The sequence below is a fragment of the Polypterus senegalus genome, chromosome 15 (assembly GCF_016835505.1).
Source record: "Polypterus senegalus isolate Bchr_013 chromosome 15, ASM1683550v1, whole genome shotgun sequence".
NCBI lineage: Eukaryota > Metazoa > Chordata > Cladistia > Polypteriformes > Polypteridae > Polypterus > Polypterus senegalus.
The window spans coordinates 74405455-74428225 of NC_053168.1; the positions used below are offsets into that span (position 1 = coordinate 74405455).

General features: G+C 39.0%; 1 protein-coding gene across 8 annotated transcripts in view; it reads left to right on the plus strand.

Moving 5' to 3' along the window:
• Window positions 1-22771, plus strand: part of LOC120515645 (ankyrin repeat and IBR domain-containing protein 1-like) — a 445503-nt gene that overhangs the window by 7652 nt on the left and 415080 nt on the right. For 3 of the 8 annotated variants that reach the window (XM_039736853.1, XM_039736852.1, XM_039736858.1), the window contains exon 1: window positions 17944-18245. The exons of 1 other annotated variant lie outside the window; for it this stretch is intronic. The gene's annotated coding sequence lies outside the window, so the exon portion shown is untranslated. Of the gene's footprint in view, window positions 1-17941; window positions 18246-22771 lie in introns of those variants that run through there. 4 more of the 8 variants (XM_039736856.1, XM_039736859.1, XM_039736855.1 and 1 more) reach the window with 3 other exon arrangements.

Here is a 22771-nt window from a genome sequence, read left to right on the forward strand (position 1 = left end):
TTGATGGCCCTGAAATTATTTAATCTCAGAGTCCTGAAGTGATCTTAAACAGATCCTTTGGTGACAACAGCTCACCATTCATACCAGGTGTATTCTTTTAAAGGAAAAAGCACCCTTAGAAGATTCTTGGTTGCTTTCATTGTTTGACATTGTCAGGACCCCAGAATATCTTTGTGGAACATGCCTTCTAACCTCTGGTATCATGCAGGGATCTCTCTTCATACTTACCCCTTCTGCTTGTTACTGAGAGGGCCTCTTGACTCCCTAATTTTCTTCAACCTTGGGTGAGCTGATTTCTTGTTCTTTCTCATCACAGTGGCACATATACCTTTGGAAACTTCTAAAACTATAAATTGTGCTAATAACTTAAAAAGATAACATAAGGCTAAAGTGAAAAATCATCTGGAAAAAGAAGGCAAAGGTCAGAAGCAAAAAGATCCAAACCTAGTGACAAATAACCTGAAATAGGCCTCCAGTGATAGCTGAATAGGATGAGATACAGCTGAGAGCCAAGCACTTCACATTCACCATGCCAAATACTGAGAGTTTAGAGAAATATTAGACAGTCAGTTTACTTCTAAATCCAAGACTCTTTAAGTGTGCTAGTAACTTTTTTTTTTTTCTTAATCTTGCTATTATTTTTTTTTACATACATCCAAGGTGACCCTTCAACTTGGCTTGGTTCCTACTGCTCTAAAGCTTGACAGAATTAATCCCTGTACTGAAAAAAGTTGAACTTTTGACCCATCTATCCTGAATTCTTTTCTATCTAAAAGCTGCCTTTCCAGTTTTAAAATCATTGTACACTTTGTTCCAGATCAGCTTATACCAAATGTAAAAGATATTCATTACATTCAGTCTTTTAAAGTCTAATTTTTCAAACCCACTATATAGCCACTGATATTTCGCTTTGTATGTATCACTATGTATATATATATATACATATATATAATATATAATATATATATATAATATAATATATATAATATATATATATATAATATATATTTACATATATATATATATATAATATACATATATACATATATATATATAATATACATATATATATATATATATATATATATATATATATATATATATATATATATATATATATATATATACATACAGAAACCGGATTCCAAAAAGTTGGGACACTAAACAAATTGTGAATAAAAACTGAATGCAATGATGTGGAGATGGCAAATGTCAATATTTTATTTGTAATAGAACGTAGATGACAGATCAAACGTTTAATCCGAGTAAATGTATCATTTTAAAGGAAAAATATGTTGATTCAAAATTTCACGGTGTCAACAAATCCCACAAAAGTTGGGACAAGTAGCAATAAGAGGCTGGAAAAAGTAAATTTGAGCATAACGAAGAGCTGGAAGACCAATAACACTAATTAGGTCAATTGGCAACATGATTGGGTATAAAAGAGCTTCTCAGAGTGGCAGTGTCTCTCAGAAGCCAAGATGGGTAGAGGATCACCAATTCCCACAATGTTGCAGAAAGATAGTGGAGCAATATCAGAAAGGTGTTACCCAGCGAAAAATTGCAAAGACTTTGCATCTATCATCATCAACTGTGCATAACATCATCCGAAGATTCAGAGAATCTGGAACAATCTCTGTGCGTAAGGGTCAAGGCCGTAAAACCATACTGGATGCCCGTGATCTCCGGCCCTTAAACGACACTGCACCACAAACAGGAATGCTACTGTAAAGGAAATCACAGAATGGGCTCAGGAATACTTCCAGAAACCATTGTCAGTGAACACAATCCACCGTGCCATCCGCCGTTGCCAGCTGAAACTCTACAGTGCAAAGAAGAAGCCATTTCTAAGCAAGATCCACAAGCTCAGGCGTTGTCACTGGGCCAGGGATCATTTAAAATGGAGTGTGGCAAAATGGAAGACTGTTCTGTGGTCAGACGAGTCACAATCAAGTTCTTTTGGAAATCTGGGACGCCATGTCATCCGGACCAAAGAGGACAAGGACAACCCAAGTTGTTATCAACGCTCAGTTCAGAAGCCTGCATCTCTGATGGTATGGGGTTGCATGAGTGCGTGTGGCATGGGCAGCTTGCATGTCTGGAAAGGCACCATCAATGCAGAAAAATATATTCAGGTTCTAGAACAACATATGCTCCCATCCAGACGTCATCTCTTTCAGGGAAGACCCTGCATTTTTCAACAAGATAATGCCAGACCACATTCTGCATCAATCACAACATCATGGCTGCGTAGGAGAAGGATCCGGTACTGAAATGGCCAGTCTGCAGTCCAGATCTTTCACCTATAGAGAACATTTGGCGCATCATAAAGAGGAAGGTGCGACAAAGAAGGCCCAAGACGATTGAACAGTTAGAGGCCTGTATTAGACAAGAATGGGAGAGCATTCCTATTTCTAAACTTGAGAAACTGGTCTCCTCGGTCCCCAGACGTCTGTTGAGTGTTGTAAGAAGAAGGGGAGATGCCACACAGTGGTGAAAATGGCCTTGTCCCAACTTTTTTGGGATTTGTTGAAATTCTGAATCAACATATTTTTCCCTTAAAATGATACATTTTCTCAGTTTAAACTTTTGTTCCGTGATTTATGTTCTATTCTGAATAAAATATTAGAAGTTGGCACCTCCACATCGTTGCATTCAGTTTTTATTCACGATTTGTATAGTGTCCCAACTTTTATGGAATCCGGTTTGTGTGTGTGTATGTATGTATGTATGTATGTATGTATGTGTGTATATATATATATATATATATATATATATATATATATATATATATATATATATATATATATATATATATATATATATATATATATAGTGACAGATAGGGGGCACTATTGCTCCCTTGAACCCCTGTCCACGACTCCAAACACCAGGTAAAAGTCCAAATGATGACTTTATTTAATCTCCACAAAGCACCCTCTCCTCCTCTATACTCATAAATAATCACAATCAATAACAATAAATCAATCCTCCACTCCCAGACGAGGTGCCACCCTTCCACAAACTCAGTTCACCGTCTGGGAGCTCCCACAATCCTTTTAAATACCCTGACCCGGAAGCGTTCTAATCCCCAGTCCATGTGACTCTCAATCACTTCCGGTCCTTTTCTTCACCCTGGAAGCACGTCATTCCCCTTGTCCACGTGTGCTTCCGGGGCGTGGGGAAAATATCCGTTATTCCTCCCTGCAGCGTTTCCTAGTGGCCCCCATGGCATCCAGCAGGGCTGCGTATAAAAACTACAATGTCCATGATGCCCTGCTGGTCTTCTGGGGACCTCCATACTGCAAGGAGGGCTCCACCTGGCGGCTTAGGGGTATTGGCTGGGATAAACGGCCGGCCATACACCACTATATATATATATATATATATATATATATATATATATATATATATATATATATATATATATATATATATATATATATATATATACGTACACTATTTGAAATTGCAAAAAATCAAATTGTCACGTAGAGAATCTCCATCCATCCATCATGCAACCCACTATATCCTAACTACAGGGTCACGGGGGTCTGCTGGAACAAATCCCAGCCAACACAGGGTGCAAGGCAGGAAACAAACCCCGGGCAGGGCGCCAGCCCACCGCAGGCCTAGAGGATATGTTAAAAAATTTTTAAAACCTGGCAGGATCTAATCAATAACATTTTAGAATAAGCTTTTATATTGAGAAAAAGGATTCTCTTCCCTCTTTTCTACTCTTAAAGGTTTACTCTGGCTGTTGGCCTTCCTGCCTTTCTATTGGGTGGGGGTTGAATTGAATTTAGTTTTGTTAAGTTTGACTTGTTTGTATGGAATGTTACTTGCTTTGTTTACATGGCACTTCCCAAATCAAATCTTACCTAGACATCTTATAAAACATCTTATAAAATAAAGTCACTGTTACTTCTCTATGGATTGGAGCAAATATCAACTTGATGGTCTTCTTACAAAACAGTCTGAGACCCTAGTTTGGTTGCTATGTTTCAAACTTAAATTATGTAATCACTAAGCCTGTTTCACTATATTGGCTTAATGCTGTAAACATGGGAGTGTACTTGCTTAGTGTTCTTAAGCCCAGAATGAGGCCAAGGAGATTATTATAATATACTGTACATCATAACCCAGCAACAGGGGATGCACAAACCAGTGTGTTTGTTCGTGCCAGTCCCAAGCCCAGATAAATGGGGAGGGTTATGTCAGGAAGGGCATCCGGTGTAAAATTTTGCGAAATCAATATGCGGACAACAGTACAAATTTCCATACCAGATTGGTGGAGCCCCAGGTTAATAACAACCGCCACCAGTACTGTTAGCCAACAGGGTGCTCGAGGAAATTGGGCTACTGTTGGCCGAAGAAGGAGAAGAAGAGGAGGGAGACATGTCCGGAGGTAGGAGGAGAGGAGGAAAGTAAAGAGAGTGGAACTGAGGGTAGAAACTTTGAATGTTGACAATATGACTGGTAAGGGGAGAGAGTTAGGAGATATGATGGAGAGAAGGAAGGTTGATATATTGTGTGTGCAAGAGACTAAATGGAAGGGGAGTAAGGCCAAGTTAATCGGAGGTGGGTTCAAATTGTTCTATCATGGTGTGGATGGGAGGAGAAATGGGTAGGAGTTATTCTGAAGGGACAGTATGTCAAGAGTGTTTTGGAGGTGAAAAGAGTGTTAGGCAAAGTAATGATTTTGAAGCTGGAAATTGGAGGCGTGATGATGAATGATGTTAGTGCATATGCCCCACAAGTTGGGTGTGCAATGGATGAGAAAGAAGATTTTTGGAGTGAGTTGGATGAAGTGGTGAACAGTGTACCCAAGGGACAGAGCGGATTTCAATGGGCATGTTGGTGAAAGGAAGAGTGGAGACGAGGAGGTGATGGATAAATATGGTGTCAAGGAGAGGAATGAAGAAGGTCAGAGGATAGTGGATTTTACCAAAAGGATGGACATGGCTGTGGTGAATGAGTATTTTAAGAAGAGGGAGGAACATAGGGTTACATACAAGAGTGGAGGAAGATGCACATAGGTAGATTACATCCTTTGCAGAAGAGTTGATCTGAAGGAGATTGAAGACAGCAAAGTGGTGGCAGGGGAAAGTGTAGTTAAGCAGCATAGGATGGTGGTCTGTAGGATGACGTTGGAGATCAAGAAGAGGAAGAGAGTGAGGGCAGACCCAAGGATCAAATGGTGGAAGTTGAAAAAGGAAGGCTACAAGGCTGAGTTTAGGGAGGAGGTGAGACAATCACTGGGTGCCACAATACACAAAAACAAAACTACTATAAAATAAATTATACAAAACGAGATTTAACTAATGTCCCATCCGGACATAAAAATTAAAAAGTTCAGTCCTTTAAATCAAAGGTTTAGGGTTTCCAAAGTTTTAGCAGGCCATCTTCACTGTAAGTGGCAATCATGTTCTGAAGAGTTACCAGACAGCTGGGAAACTATAGCAAATGTAGTAAGAGTGGCAGCAAGAAGGGTGGTTGGCGTGACATCTGGAAGGAGGAAAAGGAAACCTGGTGGTGGAATGAGGAAATACAGTAGAGTATCCAGAGAAAAAGGATGGCAAAGAAGAAGTGGGATAGTCAGAGAGATGCAGAAAGTAGACAAGAGTAAGGAGGTAAGGCACAAGGTGAAGAGAGAGGTGGCAAAGGCTAAAGAAAAGGTGTATGATGAGTTGTATGACAGGTTGGACACTAAGAAGGGAGAAAAGGACCTGTACCGATTGGATAGACACAGGGACCGAGCTGGGAAAGATGTGCAGCTGGTTAGGGTGGTAAAAGATAAAGATGGAAACACACTCACAAGCGAGGAGAGTGTGTTGAGCAGATGGAAAGAGTACTTTGAGAGGCTGATGAATGAAGAGAATGAGAGAGAGAAGAGGTTGGATGATGTGGAGACAGTGAATCAGGAAGTGCAACGGATTAGCAAGGAGGAAGTAAGGACAGCTATGAAGAGGATGAAAATGGAAAGGCCATTGATCCAGATGACATACCTATGGAAGCATCGAAGTGTTTAGGAGAGATGACAGTGGCGTTTTTAACCAGATTGTTTAATGGAATCTTGGAAAGTGAGAGGATGCCTGAGGAGTGGAAAAGTGTACTAGTGCCAGTATTTAAGAATAAGGGGGGATGTGCAGGACTGCAGTAACTACAGGGGGATACAATTGATGAGCCACAGCATGAAGTTATGGGAAAGAGTAGTGGAAGCTAGTTTAAGAAGTGATGTGATGATTAGTGAGCAGCAGTATGGTTTCATGCCAAGAAAGAGCACCACAGATGCGATGTTTGCTCTGAGGATGTTGATGGAGAAGTTAAGAGAAGGCCAGAAGGAATTGCAGTGCGTCTTTGTGGACCTTGAGAAAGCGTATGACAGGGTGCCACAAGAAGAGCTGTGGTATTGTATGAGGATGTCAGGAGTGACAGAGAAGTACATAAGAGTTGTACAGGATATGTACGAGGGAAGTGTGACAGTAGTGAGGTCTGCGGTAGGAACGACGGATGCATTCAACTTGGAGGTGGGATTACATCAGGGATCAGCTTTTAGCCCTTTTTTATTTGCAGTGGTGATGGACAGGTTGACAGACGAGATTAGACAGGAGTCTCTGTGGACTATGATGTTGCTGATGACATTGTGATCTGTAGTGATAGTAGGGAGCAGGTTGAGGAGATCCTGGAGAGGTGGAAATATGCTCTAGAGAGGAGAGGAATGAAGGTCAGTAGTGAGACCAGCTATGTTATATGGGTTGGAAATGACCAGAAAGCAGGAGACAGAGCTGGAAGTAGCAGAGTTAAAGATGCTAAGATTTGCACTGGGTGTGACGAGGATGGATAGGATTAGAAATGAGTACATTAGAGGGTCAGCTCAAGTTGGACAGTTGGGAGGCAAAATCAGAGAGGCAAGATTGCATTGGTTTGGACATGTGCAGAAGAGAAATGATGGGTATATTGGGAGAAGGAGGCTAAGGATAGAGCTGCTAGGGAAAAGGAAAAGAGGAAGGCCTAAGCAAAGGTTTATGGATGTGGTGAAAGAGGACATGCAGGTGATGGGTGTAACAGAACAACGGGAGCAGCTGAAATAAGAAGAAGAAGAAGACTGTAAATATCAAAATGTATTTTTTTTTATTACAAAGCAAATAAGGAAAAGTAAACACAGCTGAAAATAAAACACAAAAGGAATATCAACAGTTCCTTATGTGACTAGATCTACCTACACTGCAAAATTTACCCAGTATAGTTTCTTGTCCTGTTCTTTCTATAAACTCAGGCCTTCTCTCCTTCTGCAACTCTTCAGTTTGCCTCTGCTTACTTCTGAGCTCCACACTTGCTGAGTGCCAGGTAGGAATTACTTCCATGACAAAACTCAAAAGCTAGCTTCAGGATAAACAGACCCTTTGGATATCTTGAGCCCTTTTACCCAGAGTTCCCTGTGGTGATGCAAGGCAGCCCTGCACCCCTGAGGTTCAACACATGTTTAAAGTCCTAGCCACTCCTAATGGTTGTCAAATTCCCTTTTTTTTAAATATTTTGGAATAGGGCTTGAAATAGACTTAACTAGACCCTGTATCAACTGGGGGAGGGGGGCTTGGGGGACAGGGCTTCTAACCTTTGCTTCTTCCTTACCTTTGCAAGTCTGCTACTTCCATGCAAGCAATACTTACTTCCAGGGTGTTGTTTCTAAGTATAGGAGATATACTGCCTTTACTAGTGTCTCTCAGACACAATTTATTGGTTTCTGACCTGGTCTTATACAGTATTTTACTCCTTGTTGCTCACCTGTCCATCCATGTCTAATTTCAATCATTTTCAAAATCCTGCTGCTACACAGCTTCTGTATGAGATGGACTACAGTATACTTGAATACAACACTATGATCCATCATTGGCAAATAAAAAATTCTGAATTCAGACTTCTTGTATGGCATTCTGTACATGCAAAGGGCCTCTCGTTTTAGCAAATTGTATGTTACTGGATGTAGGGCCATACGCAGGATGTCAATATGTGACAGACATTTTAACTATAAAAATCCTCTGCTGGCCTGATTAAATTGACTGGATGTTTTATGGAATAATTTCTAAGTATGCTACTACTATATGAGCCTGACAACTTTTGAAAATCACACTATTAATATGTGTACACATTTGTGGCAACTAAGGCTTACTAAAGCTGGTGTCATTGTACCACTCCTAGCAATTACACTTGAAAAAGGAAGTTTAAAAGTTGAAAAGTGGAAAATGGCAAAATAAATATTAATTATGAACACAAGATGAGAGATATCAACCTGTAGGAAGTAATCTCTGATACTGATCTAATGGTCTATGTTAACACAAAATTCTCATTGTCAATGCACTGTGCAGAAGCATTTAAAAAGACAAATATAATGTTAACTTACATTATAAATACTGCTGAATATAAATCAAGAGATGTTACCGTACAGTGTACTAGTGAATCTGTGTCTGGAGTAATGTGTGCAATTATGGTCACCACACTATAAAAAATTAAAAAAGAAATTAATGAAAGCCACTCTAATTTGAGGTGTTCATAAGAAATTAAATGATGTACTTTAGAGATAGGGGTACATAGTAAAAAAGAACAGTTGTATCAGATATTTGAAAAATTAAAATGTAAGCTTCAGTTTAATTCTTTAAAGTCTAAATATTCTCAATTCCAATAGTAATTTATCATTTTTTTCACCCTCTTATAGACGTCCATAGAAGGCCATATTCCTAATAAGGTGTCAAAAATAACATTATTTACATAATTACAGACCTTAAAACAATACCCCACATGTTTATGTTTGACATTTGTAATTTGTAACCTTCTGTGAGTGGGGCTATGACCACCAGTAAAGAATCAATTATCAAAAATATTATCATATTTGTAATTTGCAACCTAGAAATAGCATATAACAACACTCAACATGCCAGATACTGTATTAGTGATCTCCATTTTTTTGTAGTTTTGTGAAAAGAAGTAACTTTGATGCCTCTTATCCAATTACTGGGAGAACTCCTGGGGTCACCAGATTTGGCATGCGCAACATCATGTCGTCCTGATCATTCATACTGAAGACACCTTTTGCTTTACATTTTTTCATAAGAGTGTAATTTCTGGCACAAAATGTGGCCTAAATATTGCATAACAATGAGGGTTTTTTTTCTGGTCTAGAGGGCTGAAAATAGGGAGGAACTCCATAAAGCTTAACTAGACATCAAGACAATTCGAACAGTGTACTGTATGATATGTGGGGGTTTTCTCGTACTGGTGTGTCAGTAGGTGCCAGACAGAAATTCTTATGAACACAAAAACAGCAGCACTAGAAACGGAAGAGAATAGCAGCCAAGAGCATCCTGGGACTGAATGACATGCCCTACTCTTACAGACTAGCTAAGCATCTTATGACACCCTCACTATTAGCTAAACTGACAAGCTTGATGGAGTGAATGGTATCCTATTTGTCAAATGTTTTATGTTCTCAAGGGCCAAGCCCTGGTCCCTAGGCTGGGAGAGTCCTACTCCATGTGTTAATCTTCTGTTTCTCTACTTAATACTTTTGTACTTTACATTGTTAACTCAAAATGTTCTGATATACAATAAATGCCCATGAATCAACTCACTGATTCCATACAGAGATACTCTACCCAAAAATGGTATTTTTTTTATTCTACATTTACTTATTTGACTCATGCATTCATCAGTGATGAATTAACACATTTCAGATGCACTGTCTTTAAAAAATTGAACAAGGGTGTGAACTACCCCAACTTATAGGTTTTGTTAAGTGGATGAATGAGTCCACTTTTGAGTTCAATCAATCAATCAATCAACATTTATTTATATAGCACATATTCATACAAAAAAATGTAGCTCAAAGTGCTTTACAAAATGAATAGAGAAATAGAAGACACAATAAAAGATAAACATAAGTCAACATTAATTAACATAGAATAAGAGTAAGGTCCGATGGCCAGGGTGGACAGAAAAAACAAAAAAAAACTCCAAAGGCTGGAGAAAAAAATAAAATCTGTAGGGGTTCCAGACCAAGAGACCGCCCAGTCCCCTCTGGGCAATCTACCTAACATAAATCAAACAGTCCTCTTTGTATTTAGCGTTTTCATCGAAGGACCTGATGATGATGGTCACGTAGACTTCTGGCTTTCAGTCCATCAATGTTGGTGCATCAGGATGCTTTGAGTAGGTGGTGGTGGCGTAGGCCGCCACCACAAAGAAACCGGAAAAAGAAACAGAAGAGAGTTGTTGGCAGATGAAGTCAAAATACAGTAATAGAAACAATAAAGCAACCCCCTGGCCTGCATGGAATCTAGCCTAACACAAGCCACATTCTTGTACACTTGAGCATACTGATTAAGGGAAAATTACAAAATATTTTAGAATAAAATGCATTTTATATCATTAGTTTCAAACTAGTCATAGTTCCCTTGTGTATTATAAATAAAAAAAACAGTAAATTAAAATCCATTTGCTGGCAAAAGGCTCTAGCATGGAAACAGTAATCTGAATTAGGGATACTCTGTAACATAGTGTTTGACAGAAAATGATTTGCAATCAGCAGATATAATAAGTAAAACATCTTTCAGTTTGCTTTATGTTACAGTGGACCAACGTGTCCATCAGTAAGCTCTGCAGAAACCTGTAACAGATTGTCCAAATTGCAGTGAGCTGTCTGAGGCTAAACAAGCAGTATATATGGCTGGACTACTGCAACTCTTTCTTCAACTGCTATCCAACTCCTCCAGAATGTTGCTGCTTGACTGGTGTTCTCTGTTCCTCATTTCACTCCTACTATTCTTCTGCTTTGGTCTCTTCAGTGACTCCCTGTTGCTGCAAGAATCCAGTTCATAACTCTTGTCTTGACCTACGGTTCTCTGAGTGGCTCTTCTCTTTAAGTCTTTAGTCTCTCCATATGTCCCTTCAAGAAGTCTTTGTTCTTCCTCTATTTGTTTGCTGACCGTCCCACCTCTTGCCAGACTGCCAAGGCTGGAGAATACTTTGCAGTTCTTGCTTCAAGGCTGAGGACTGATCTCATTTTGTCCACTCAAACTACCCTGTTTACTCATGTTTTGACATCTTTTGAAAAACATCTTTTTATTAAATATTTTGGAACTGCTGATTTTTGTCTTAGTCAAGTTACAGGTATAGTTATATATTAGTAGTGTTAGTCCTTCTTGCTCGGTGTGGCAAGTAGGGGGTGTTGCGGCCCCCGCAAACTGTAGACAAAACTCTGCAGACACAGGTTCCGGTACAATAAAAAGATTTTGTTGAAAAAAAACACAAAAGCCTTACAGAAGGCTTTGACACTGGTATGAACACAACACAATTGTTCTCCTTCTCTTTTTCTCTCTGCTTCAGCTCCTCCAGGCGAACTTTGTCCCTCTTCCACCTGACTCACCTGGATGAGGTTGAGTGGCTTCTTTTATCCTGAACCTGGTAGTACTTCCAGTGCTAGGGCATAACCTGTTGGAAGTACTTCTTGGTCAAACAGTAGCCCTACCAAGCAGGGATTACTGATCCTGGCAGCTCCCCCTGGTGGCCCTCACAGAAGCCAACAAGGCTTCCCCACAGGACTACAGGTCTCAGTATGTCCTGCAGGTGTCTTTATGGGAATCCTATCCCAGGGATACTGCCATCTAGTGTTTTGGGGGAGCAAATGGTCTGAGCAGGTTACCTCACCCGATTTTACCTTTATATTGGCCACCAGGCCAGGTAAGGAACCTGAACCTGTCCCAGCAGGGATGCCTATGTACCCACTTCCATTCTACTTTCTAATGTAATATAACTTGCTTTGTAAGTCACTTTGGATAAAGGTGTCTGTTAAATAAATAAAATCATTAATAACAAATGGACACAAGATAAACAAATAGCTCAGCAGTAGACACATTTAGATAGGACCCAAAACTGCTATGAGAAGAGCTTATCTATAACCCATTGTACAATATGTATACTGTAATCAATTTCAGATTTTTTTTTAAGTACCCATGGTATTAAAAGCTGCTGCCCAAAGAGAATTTTTATGGTAGCCCTGGTTAAGATGAGTAGGGAATTTGCCCTTATGCCATCCCTATTCCCTCACCTACATTGCACCTGAGAGTCCCAAAAGGAGAGCACTCAGACTCTGCTGTTTATGTTAGAGGTCAAGCGGCCCAGAAACTGATGCAGTTACTGTGCCCTTTAAAAGTAGACTAGAATTCATGAGTGCAGTGGTCCATAAAAGGAACACTCTGTTGAGATGACCCCAAAAAATTGTAGGGCAGAACCTGGAAATCATTATGAGAGTGCCCCCAACACTGAATCCCACAAGTGGGTTTAAATGATCACCTGAGGCAAAGCCTTCATGGCAGAAAGACCCTATAGTGCAACCAGATTTTGGAGAAAGCAAGTGAGAAGTAGTAGAAAGTGTTTGGCTGTGTTGTTTGTCTTGTGAGAAAGGAAACAAACCACTCCTCCCGGAGCTATCTTAAATGTATAAATGTTCTCTGTGATTATCTTGATATGCTATGTTTGCTTTATATAATTACTTCCCATGCATTTTTACAACATTGCTTTTCATATATTTTGAGCTTGATTTGGCCACTTCATCTCAGGGGAAGCACTCCCCTACTGTGTAAACTAACTCCTCCATTTTTTGGTTCAACTTATTCTATCACTCATTCATCCACACTCTTAGAAACCATCAACTTAACAAGCACATCTTTGGGATGTAGGAGGAAATGCATATGGATATGGAGTAAATATGCCGGCTTCACACTGATATTCACCACAATGAGATATGAATCCTGGACTCTGCAGCTCTGAGGCAGCAGTGTTAACCATTGTGCCACCATAGTACTCTGTAAAATAATATTTAGTAAGTGGGATAAACAGGCTAGAAATGCAATGTTAAGCATCATTTCATCTAGATTTTTTTTTGAGTGAAAATATTTCATAGCAACAAACTTTATTTATGTAGCACATATCATTAAGTACTGTTCCAGGGGACTTTACGTGTACAACTGTTTCCATGTATTTTAACAATTGGTACACAGGCAGGTTAAGTAACTTAATCAGTGTCACTTTTCAGAGAAGTGAACTCAACTGGCAATCTTGTACTTTGCAGCCTAGTCCCTTATCTGCTATACCATACTGCTATTTCATAGTACATTAACTGTGCAGACAGTGTTAAAAATCTGAATATTCCATATTTGAAAGCCAGAGTACAAATGATCTTGTAGTATAGTCATTTTTTTTATCTCACACTAGCGCCTAATAATATATAATTTGTATTTGTGTAAGACTTACATATATCCAAAAATCCAAGGTAGGCTGGACCCTTATATACAAATTCCATTACATAAATGTAGGGAAGCATTTTAAATATGCTGACAGTACAAATAATTGGTGCAATTTTGTTTGCTCAGGTTCATTCAGTTGTAATGAAAACCACAGAAGCATGTAGCCAATTGGGATCTGCGTACAAGAACGCAGATGTCAAACTCCAGTATGGCTCCCACACTTCCTCCTTATTTGCATTTCCAGTGTGCTTTTCAGAGATTACAGTAGTTTCATCTGGACAGTGGATCAAATTTTTGAAATGTTAGATTTTATTTAAGATATATACACATGGTAAAATCTCTTGCTGGCTTGACTAATGGCTGGCAAATGAGATCAACCTCTTGTATTGTGTATTAAATTTTAACAGGGTGCATGAGCGTTATCAGCTCTGAAAACACACATGCATGTCAGACAAGAATGAAAGTGTGCAAGGTGTTCATGCCACATTGTGTGCATGTAGGGAGGTATGGTGGTATAGTGAATAGTGCTGATGGCTTACAGCTCCATAGCCCAACAACCATCTGTATGTAGTTTACATGTTCATGTCAGTCTTCTCAAGGTCTTCCAGTTTTCCAAACGCATGCATGTTATCATAACCGGCGACTGTCATAGTTCAACCTGGGTTCAAATGCTTGTTTTCTGTCTTTGTTGTACATTTTTTTATTTATTTGTGTGTTTTGCCATTTCTTTTCTTATGATTTGCAGTATTCTTTTTGTTTGATGGATCCATATATATACCTGTATTATGTTTCATTTGTTTTGTGAGTGATCCCACAAAAGATGGGGCAACCTGCGAGATACTGCCAGGAACTGCCCTCCACCCTATACATCTGGAGAGTCCCCCACAGTCCTATGTGGTTCATTTCAATTGTGCCTAGGAGTGATGAGTTCTTGTGGTTTTGTGCACTTATTGTGCTGAGTGATTTTTTTAGGTTTTTGACATTTCATTCTGTTTTTTACCAATTCGTAGGATTTTGTATTGGAACATTTGGTTGTATAGGATTGCCTTATTTTTTTGTGCAAATCCTATTGCATTTGTGAGCCATGGAGCTTCATGGATATTGAAGAATACTTTTTATGAAGAATAAATTTTATTTTATAAAGATAACAAAGATATTACATAACAAGACTTAAACCAGGAATGACACCCTGGCTATAGTATTACATTGGAATTTTCATGCACGAACGTTTCTAGAGTTTACAGAGAGTTGTGTGATAAACAAAAAAAAAATTAGTGAATTGCAATTTATTTGGTAAAAAGTACATTATGAATGAACATGCTCAGAGCATCACTTGCAAAACAATTCTTTACAACTGTGCTGTGCAGAACAGTATCTGTCAACATGCAACTAGTGAGGCCTAGACACAGAATTGCCAAAACTTGACCTGCTCTGGAAGAGCAAATTATAGATGGATGGATTGATGAACCGTTGAAGACTGGAAAACATTGTCTGGACCAAAGAGTCTCCATTTTTGCTGGAATTTACAGGTAGTTGTGTCAGATTTTAGGGTAAACGTCAGGAGTCCACAGGTCTATCTATCTATCTAATATAGGCTGGTGGTGATAGTGTAATGATAAAGGAATGTTTTCTTGGCACACATTAGACCTTCTCATATCAATGGAGTGTCAGTTAAATGTCAGCTTATCACCATCAATTCTTGCTGACCGTGTGTATCTCTTCAAAAAGTCTACCCTCTTAAAAATGAACTCTTCCAGGAAGTATAATGTGCCATGTCACAAAGCATATGTCATCTCTAGCTGGTTTCATAAGCATGAAAATATAGTTTTCTTCAAAAACCTGCACAGTCCCCAGATTTTGGTGGAATAGAGCAGCAGTTCTTAAATTTAGTCATGGTGTAGAACTTACGATTGCTGGTTGCTATTTTATTTCTGACTTCTTGTTATTAATTGTTTAAATCTGAATATAATTAAGAGAGCAAACTGCACAGAAAATGGTGAATACAAAAAATAGATAGATAGATAGATAGATAGATAGATACTTTATTAATCCCAAGGGGAAATTCACATAATCCAGCAGCAGTATACTGATACAAAAAAACAATATTAAATTAAATAGTAAAAAGAATTAAGAATTTAAAGCAATGGAAAAAAAATTCAAATTTCTCACTCCTAAATGAAATTATCGTTAAGCAAAATAAAAGAAGAAAATAACTGCTAATTAAACAGGTCAAACAGAAATAAGAGTGACTCATTGATTTAAATAAAAAACTCGTGGCTGCAGGGAGAGCACCAGCGCTGAACCCGAGTCACTGTAATAAGAAGACGCTCAGGATGGTTTTAATCAGAAGAGTCAAAGCATGATTTCATATCTAGAAAAATCTGGAGGAACAATGTGATGCTATGAAGATAACTTGGACCAAAATCCCCAAGGTTTGTTGAATTCATGCCTCACAAAATAGAATGCTGGATAAAAGGGAATCCATCCCAGTACTGGATAGGAGAGCCCAAGGAAGAAGCTGCTGAGTGTATATCATGATTAACATAGGTAGATACATGGTGAAAAAACAGTTCTGATTACTTCTTGTGATATTTATGATAAATATGTCATATTAACATATTTTCAGAAAAATTCATTTTTAGCTGTCAGTTGTAGTTTTTTTTTGTTCTTGATGTTACACGATAATTAAATATCAATATTTTAAATGAATAATCATTTTTTGAATTTTCTAATTTCTAATGTTAAAATCAATGTTTAAAACTTTGAAAACGTTCTCAGGAAAATTAACTACAATGAGCACCAACGGTTCATATGCGGAGACCTGAAAGTTCTCTTTCTAAATTTGCTTGGCAGCCAGGGCATAGAAACTTCTCATGTTTTCTCTGTGAGTGGGACAGTAGAACCAGAAACTGATGTTGGGTTCAGAAGGAATGGCCAGCAAGAAAAAAGCTAAAGCTTGGTGCCAAAAACATCATCAGACCTAACATGGTGGATCCACACAAAGTGCTGCTAACATCGCCTGTAAAGAAGCAGCTTGTCAAAGCCCTCTCAAAAGAAAGAGCCTGCTTTATGTATTTGTGGCAAGAGTTTCCAGGTTTTTTGGAGGCTATATTGAAAGGGGGAATTTTTACTGAACCTAATATTGGAAAACTGGTTTCTGATGAACAGTCTGATGGAGAGATGAACTACCTATAATCATTCAGAGAGGTAACTTCTACGTTTTTAGATGAAAATAAAGGTCCAAATTGTAAAGAAATTGTAACAAAAAAAAAACCAAAAAAACCACATGGTTATTAGCTAAATTTTAGGAATTGGGTTGATACATGAGTCAGAAAATCCACTTTTTGGATTTACATTTGCTATTTTACCCTGAAATCATGGAGCGGTAAGTAAAGAGCAGGGTGAAAGATTTCATCAGAATAGCAAGGGCTTGGAAAGAGGGCACCACGGACACTACAATGTCAGTATAATGGCAGAATATTGCTGGATGATGCATAGGGACACACCAGGAAAAGTGTACAAACAATGGGCTACCAATAAAGTTTAGGATTAAAAAAAAAAAAAAAAAAACTAGAGAAGTTATATATAAGTGAATGAATATGCATTGTTGTTTTCTTTACATATATGCATAGTATCTAATATTAGATTGACTAAATATTTTCATATTAAATTGATTTAAGATGACATTGTATACATGAATAAATTGTATAATATCCTAAATTTTAAGGATATTTCTTTTCAGATATATATTTAAATGTGATGTGATGGAAACATCATAATTATGGTTTTACTGTTTTAATGAATACAAGCATAAATAACTTCACAATTTTGCAGACTTGTGGAATTATATAATCACTACCTATGCTGTCTGGCTAAGATGGGTTGAAATCTAAACAATCAACGTAGACCTCAGCCTGAATGTTTGCAGTGCATCATTAATTTAATGAATATGTCTCTGTTACATGTCATTTGGTATGGGATTCATGAAAGCAGTTTTAACGTTTGTGATGCGCCATATGTACACCAATACAGCAATCTACATTTTACAAGTAATGCAAGTTGCAGGCCACTGTTGGACCCTGGTAGAAAGATTTCCATTAAAGACACAAACTAAATTTTCATAAGACCCTTTCATAGTGAAAATCTAATGCAGGCCATCATACTAGTCCTCAAATGTTCCCTGCAGTAGGAGCAGTGGCAAGTGATGAGCTCAGATTCACGCGTTGTCATTGCGGTGCTGACTGAACCTGCGACCTTGTGCTTTAAAATCCAATTCTAAATTAGGTGACAAACGTCGTCAATGAGGTGATTCGCACTGAAGTCTTGTTAAATGTACCTAAATAAATTGTGCACATTTTTATTCATATCAGCTACTGTATTTGCGGAGTAAACACAACTGTCCAAAGACAGGTGGGCTCCAAAATGACATCAGGAGAAACATTTTTAACAAACTGCAGAAGTACCAGTGGACATCTCAGCAAGCACTACTGGTCATACTGGAAATGCATGAGCCGGGAGTTAGTTAAATTGAGGTTTTGTGTTTTGTCAAGGTTTCGTTTCTAGTGAGGCGTGTCACGAAAGCGTTAACTCATACGAGGCTAACAACCCTCCGATCCGCTCTTCTCCTCTCCTCACACATTGCAGACGGCGCCCCCGAGTCGGGCGGCGAGCGCTCCCTTCTGTCACACTCGCTTCTGTCTATGGTGCGCTCGACGAGTTTGCGTTTCCGGGTCGGTTTTCCTTACTGCCGTTCAGCTGAGGAGCTCCTTAGTCCTTAGCAGCAGCAGCAAGCCGACGAGCTAGAGACGCGAAGGGAATCGAGATTTCGTAGACCCACGGAGAGAGGGCGCGGAGCCGCAAAGTGAGACGCAGGATGGAATAAAATCTGTAACCAGGCAGCGCTCATACAAGCTGGGCTTCAGATCGGCGCCACGATCCGCTTGTGTAAGTATTTCGGGTCGCTTCATATACTGTATGTTGTTCCTGGCAGTGATCTATACAAAGTGCCAACCAGATGCACGCACCGTTTTGTTATTGCTGCTGCTGATTACATTGTAATCTCATGACACAACATGGAGTCGAAAAGTTGTTACAAAGAAGCCGCCGTTGTGTGCTCGCTTCAGTCTTCACTGTTCTCTTTTTAGTGATCGCTACAAAATGTGGTTATTTTCGCTTTGCTTGTGGTAAGAGAAGAGATAAAGCGAGGGCGCATACATTTAGCTGGCCTTTAGAATGATCCTTTTTGGGCAGCAAAATCCATCGGGGCCTCGCTTTATTTTAACGACGAAAAATGTATCCACAGATCCGATAAATAGACCCCCGGGCCCCGAAGGTGGCAGCGAAAAAGCATGTCATGCGAGGATAAATGTGTTGCTAAGCTGTACAGATCACCCCCTCTTCCCCGCATATATAGTGTCAATCGCTCCAAGACACCCCCCGCCGTGTGCTCATAACTGCAATATAAACTTTAGGCGAACGAACAAAAAGAGAACGACCCCGCTCTACGTATCTGAGGTGACCAAACTGGTTAATATTCCCTAATTTAAAATTAATACGATGTGACATATGTCACTTCTGGGAGGCCTCTGTGCCTCTTTTATTTAAAGACCTTTCCTGAAGCAGCCTTGGTTTGTTTTGTTTGTTTATACATTAACCAAACTAGACGCTTGGGAATGCTGGTGTTTAATAATTAGCACCTCGGAACACATCCCCTGCATGTATGTTTATAACTGTATTTACATAACACACGTACACGTGTTCGAAAAGCCCATTTAACAGGGACAGAAGAGAAGTGCAAGACAAAGAGCTGCGATCGGCAACTGGAGGACCTCAGCTGACAGCACGCGCTTTAGCCATCGAGGAGAGCACGCTTCTTTGTTTTATAACGATTATTCAAATACAAGTGCTCGTAGCAGTTCAATTTCGAGCTCGCAGCGCAACTCTCCTCGCCCTTCCCGTATGTTTGGGTGGCGAGAGTCGCCTTCTGCCGTCGCTGCAGAGTCGCTTGAAACGGCCTGGCGAACATGACAGCTGATGCGGCGTGGAAGCGCGACGCCGTCGGGAAGCAGACGGCCGGCGTACTAAGCATATGGCCAGTTTACGAGAGAGGGCAACGAGTGTGGCGAAATTTGCTCGGCACCCCACCTTCATTTTACTTGGACTTTGTGACAGCGGGCCGTAATTCTGATGAGTCTTGTTATTGTGGGACTTGAAGTGACAGGGGCGCGGATTGCACAGCGATCCCCGAATGTCAGCCCGTGCCGTGCCTTCTATCCCAGGATGACTGAACAGAAGCAAGTGAACTACTCATTTTATGATAATCCGGGCTACGACTGTTATTTCTGGAGTACTTACTTACAAAATATCCATGGTCCCCTTGAGATTTGGCAGTTAAAAAATCGGATTTCGAAAATGGATGAATATCCAGAACAAGTTTTTGGTTAGCGAACCCTATGTCCACTGTGTCAAATTTGCTAATCCTCAAATGATGGATCTTCCAAAGAGCTGCTCACAGGCTGACATTGCCTTGATGTGTGTGTTCATTGGTGGACTTCATTTTTTCATTTCAATAGAGCTCTTGTGGTGTGCCAGTTACTGCAGGATCAGGGCCAGGGTCTTTTAGTCCTACAAAAATTCCCAGCCCAATGAAAGCTCAGAATCTGCCTAATGGTGCTAGGTGCCAGCCCAGTGAACGACATATTTTCCCTTTTGTACTTAACACTCAATATAAATTCAAACAGGTGGGGTTGGGGGGTTTGAATCCCTTGGAGAACCCTGGAAGTGAGGAAGGGTTGAAGTCTCCTTTGGAGTCATCCTTGTACTTCTAAACACACAGATGTATAGATGCAGATGTGAAGATTGTGACGAGTAGGACATTGCATTTTCAAAATAGTTAAAAAAAAAAAAAAATGCACCCTGCCAAATTGATAAAACTAGCCCAATTTAGCAGAAAACCCACACACTTAGCAACCCTGTCAGGGGCCAGCACATCGAAAGTACATATTACATTACATCTAGATCTACTGTATCTGTCGATCTATTTTATCAATTAATCTGCACTAGCTCCAGGGCTGGATTAAGAAGGGTGGGGCCCTCTTGCTCTTAACGCTATTTCGGGGCCCTACCTAAACAAAATACTACAAATACATTTCATCTTTAAGGTCTTGAGGGCACACTGAGTAAATTTAAATTAAATAACTACTACTGAGTCTTAGCTTTAAAATGAAAGGTAAACATTTTTAGAACAGAAAAAATAGGGCCTTACTCTGTGAAATTATGAGAGCCGAAAGCAAAGCTTGTATCTTTAACTAGCCATTTCTATACAGATGACAAATAACCATCACAAACCAAGGTTTGAAAAGTCAAACCCTATTGTAAATGCATGCAAAAAAATATCAAACACTGCAGACCATTCTGTATATTTACACAGACAAATGCTTGTATTTTAAAATTGTACTTTTCTGGATTTCTTTGTAGCAAAGTCCTTGATCAGATCACTGATATTCAGTTTCTGAACAAGATCTCTTTTGATGGACCCCAGAGTCAGATGATTCCGTCTTTCTTGTCCTGTTATGGATCTGAGCTTATTATTCACTCGCCTGAGCTTGGAGAAAGATCACTCACCACTTGCATTTGTGACAGGCAATGTCAAGTAAAGCCTGAAAACAATGTCTACATTTGGCAAGATGTCCTGCACGTTTTTTTTCCCCTCTAAGAAATTGGAAAAGCACTGGACCGGACAAAATGCCTTTCATGCCTATAGATAGATACTGTAGATGATTCCCCTTGATTCCAATGGGAAATTACAATTTTACAGAAGCTCAAAATAAATAAATAATAGTGAACAACTGTTTATTTTGCTGCAAAAAGCTGATTTTTTTGGTGTTTTTGTTATTAAATGACCACAACAATTTTTCTTTAGAATTTGTCAGTCACTTGTGCTTGAGAATATATATAGAATATATACATTATAATAAAACCAACCAACAACCCCCAAATACCCATAATTACTTGGGTAATGTAGAGCTGCTGCTGTTAATAATAGGGTTATAGATGGTAGTAAGATAAAGTCAGGCCTGTTCAGGTAATTCTGCAGGTTTATATTTAGAGTCATTAACATTTGAATTGAGCAGGTCCGGCTTGTAGTTTTCATGAATGGAACATTCTGACTGATGTTTTTTTTTTTTTGCATTACCTAAACTGGAAAATCTGCTAAACACTGTGCCACCTTGCTTCAAACAACAAAAATGCAGATGGAACAAAAATCACAAACAAAATTCAACAAATGGCCTCAAACTAGCAATACATGAAAGAAGAAAATGTATATCAGACAGCAGCTCCGAAAACCGAAGTGACAATAGCACGATACAATACTCTTTTAGTGCTTTTATGTCTGCTTCTGTTGAGTCACTACTGACTGCCTTTGAAGCAAGAAATCAGTGTTATGATTAGCAGTCTTTGTTAATTTATTGTAGCTTTTCTCAGGATCGGTTTTCATGTAGTGTAAGTCCTAATTAGTGTTTACAACTTCATGGAATCCAAAAATATCAATTTTTCATTTTATGGTGAAATGAAAAAGTGGAAAGTATTTACCGTCTTGCAGTAATGCTGTATTTGTTTGTTGTTTTGGAGTGATAATCTCTGCCATTGGGGATCTAACCCAGAACCACACAGCAATGGGTGATGCATGCAATGCTAACGTTGCAAGGTATCATGGGGTACAAGGAAAAAAAAAGTTTTAAGCTGGCTGCATGGTGAATTTTCAGGAAATATTTCCGCGAACATGGTCACGGGACAGGCCTATCAAATTATCTCCAAAAATCAGTTGTTTGGAGCCTTGACCTGCTATTGTCCAGATAAGACCTTGTCAAAATCTGGGCACAAATCGATCACAAATCAACACTCCTACATCTGTGAATATGTGAGAAGAAAACCCACACTGACACGAGGAGAATATGCAAAATTCCCCATGGGCAACACAAGTCTGGAAAATAAAACTCCTAAAATATTTTTTAAATTTGAATATTCATTTTTATTTGCATTCATGGACACAATTAAAGATATAATTAGAATGTTTCCATCACGTCACATTTAAGTACCGAATTGAAAAGAATTTTAATTAAAGTTTAACAAATTACAGTTTGTTCATGTATACGATATTGTTCTAAATCAAATTAACATGAAATTATTTAGTCAATCTAATATTTTTAAACACATATCTAACAAAAACAACAATGCATATTCATTGACTCGCATATAACTTTAGTAGTTTTTTTGTCACTTTTTAGTTTTTCTGATCCAAAACTTTGTTTCTGGTCTATTTCTATGAATCCTCCAGCAGGAGTCTGCCATCATACATACATCCCAATATCCCTGGTGTCTTTTTTTCCACATCCTTGATATCCTGATCGAATTGCTCCTCATTGCTTTTCACTCACTGCTCCAAGTTCTTCAGGTAAAAATTCCAAATG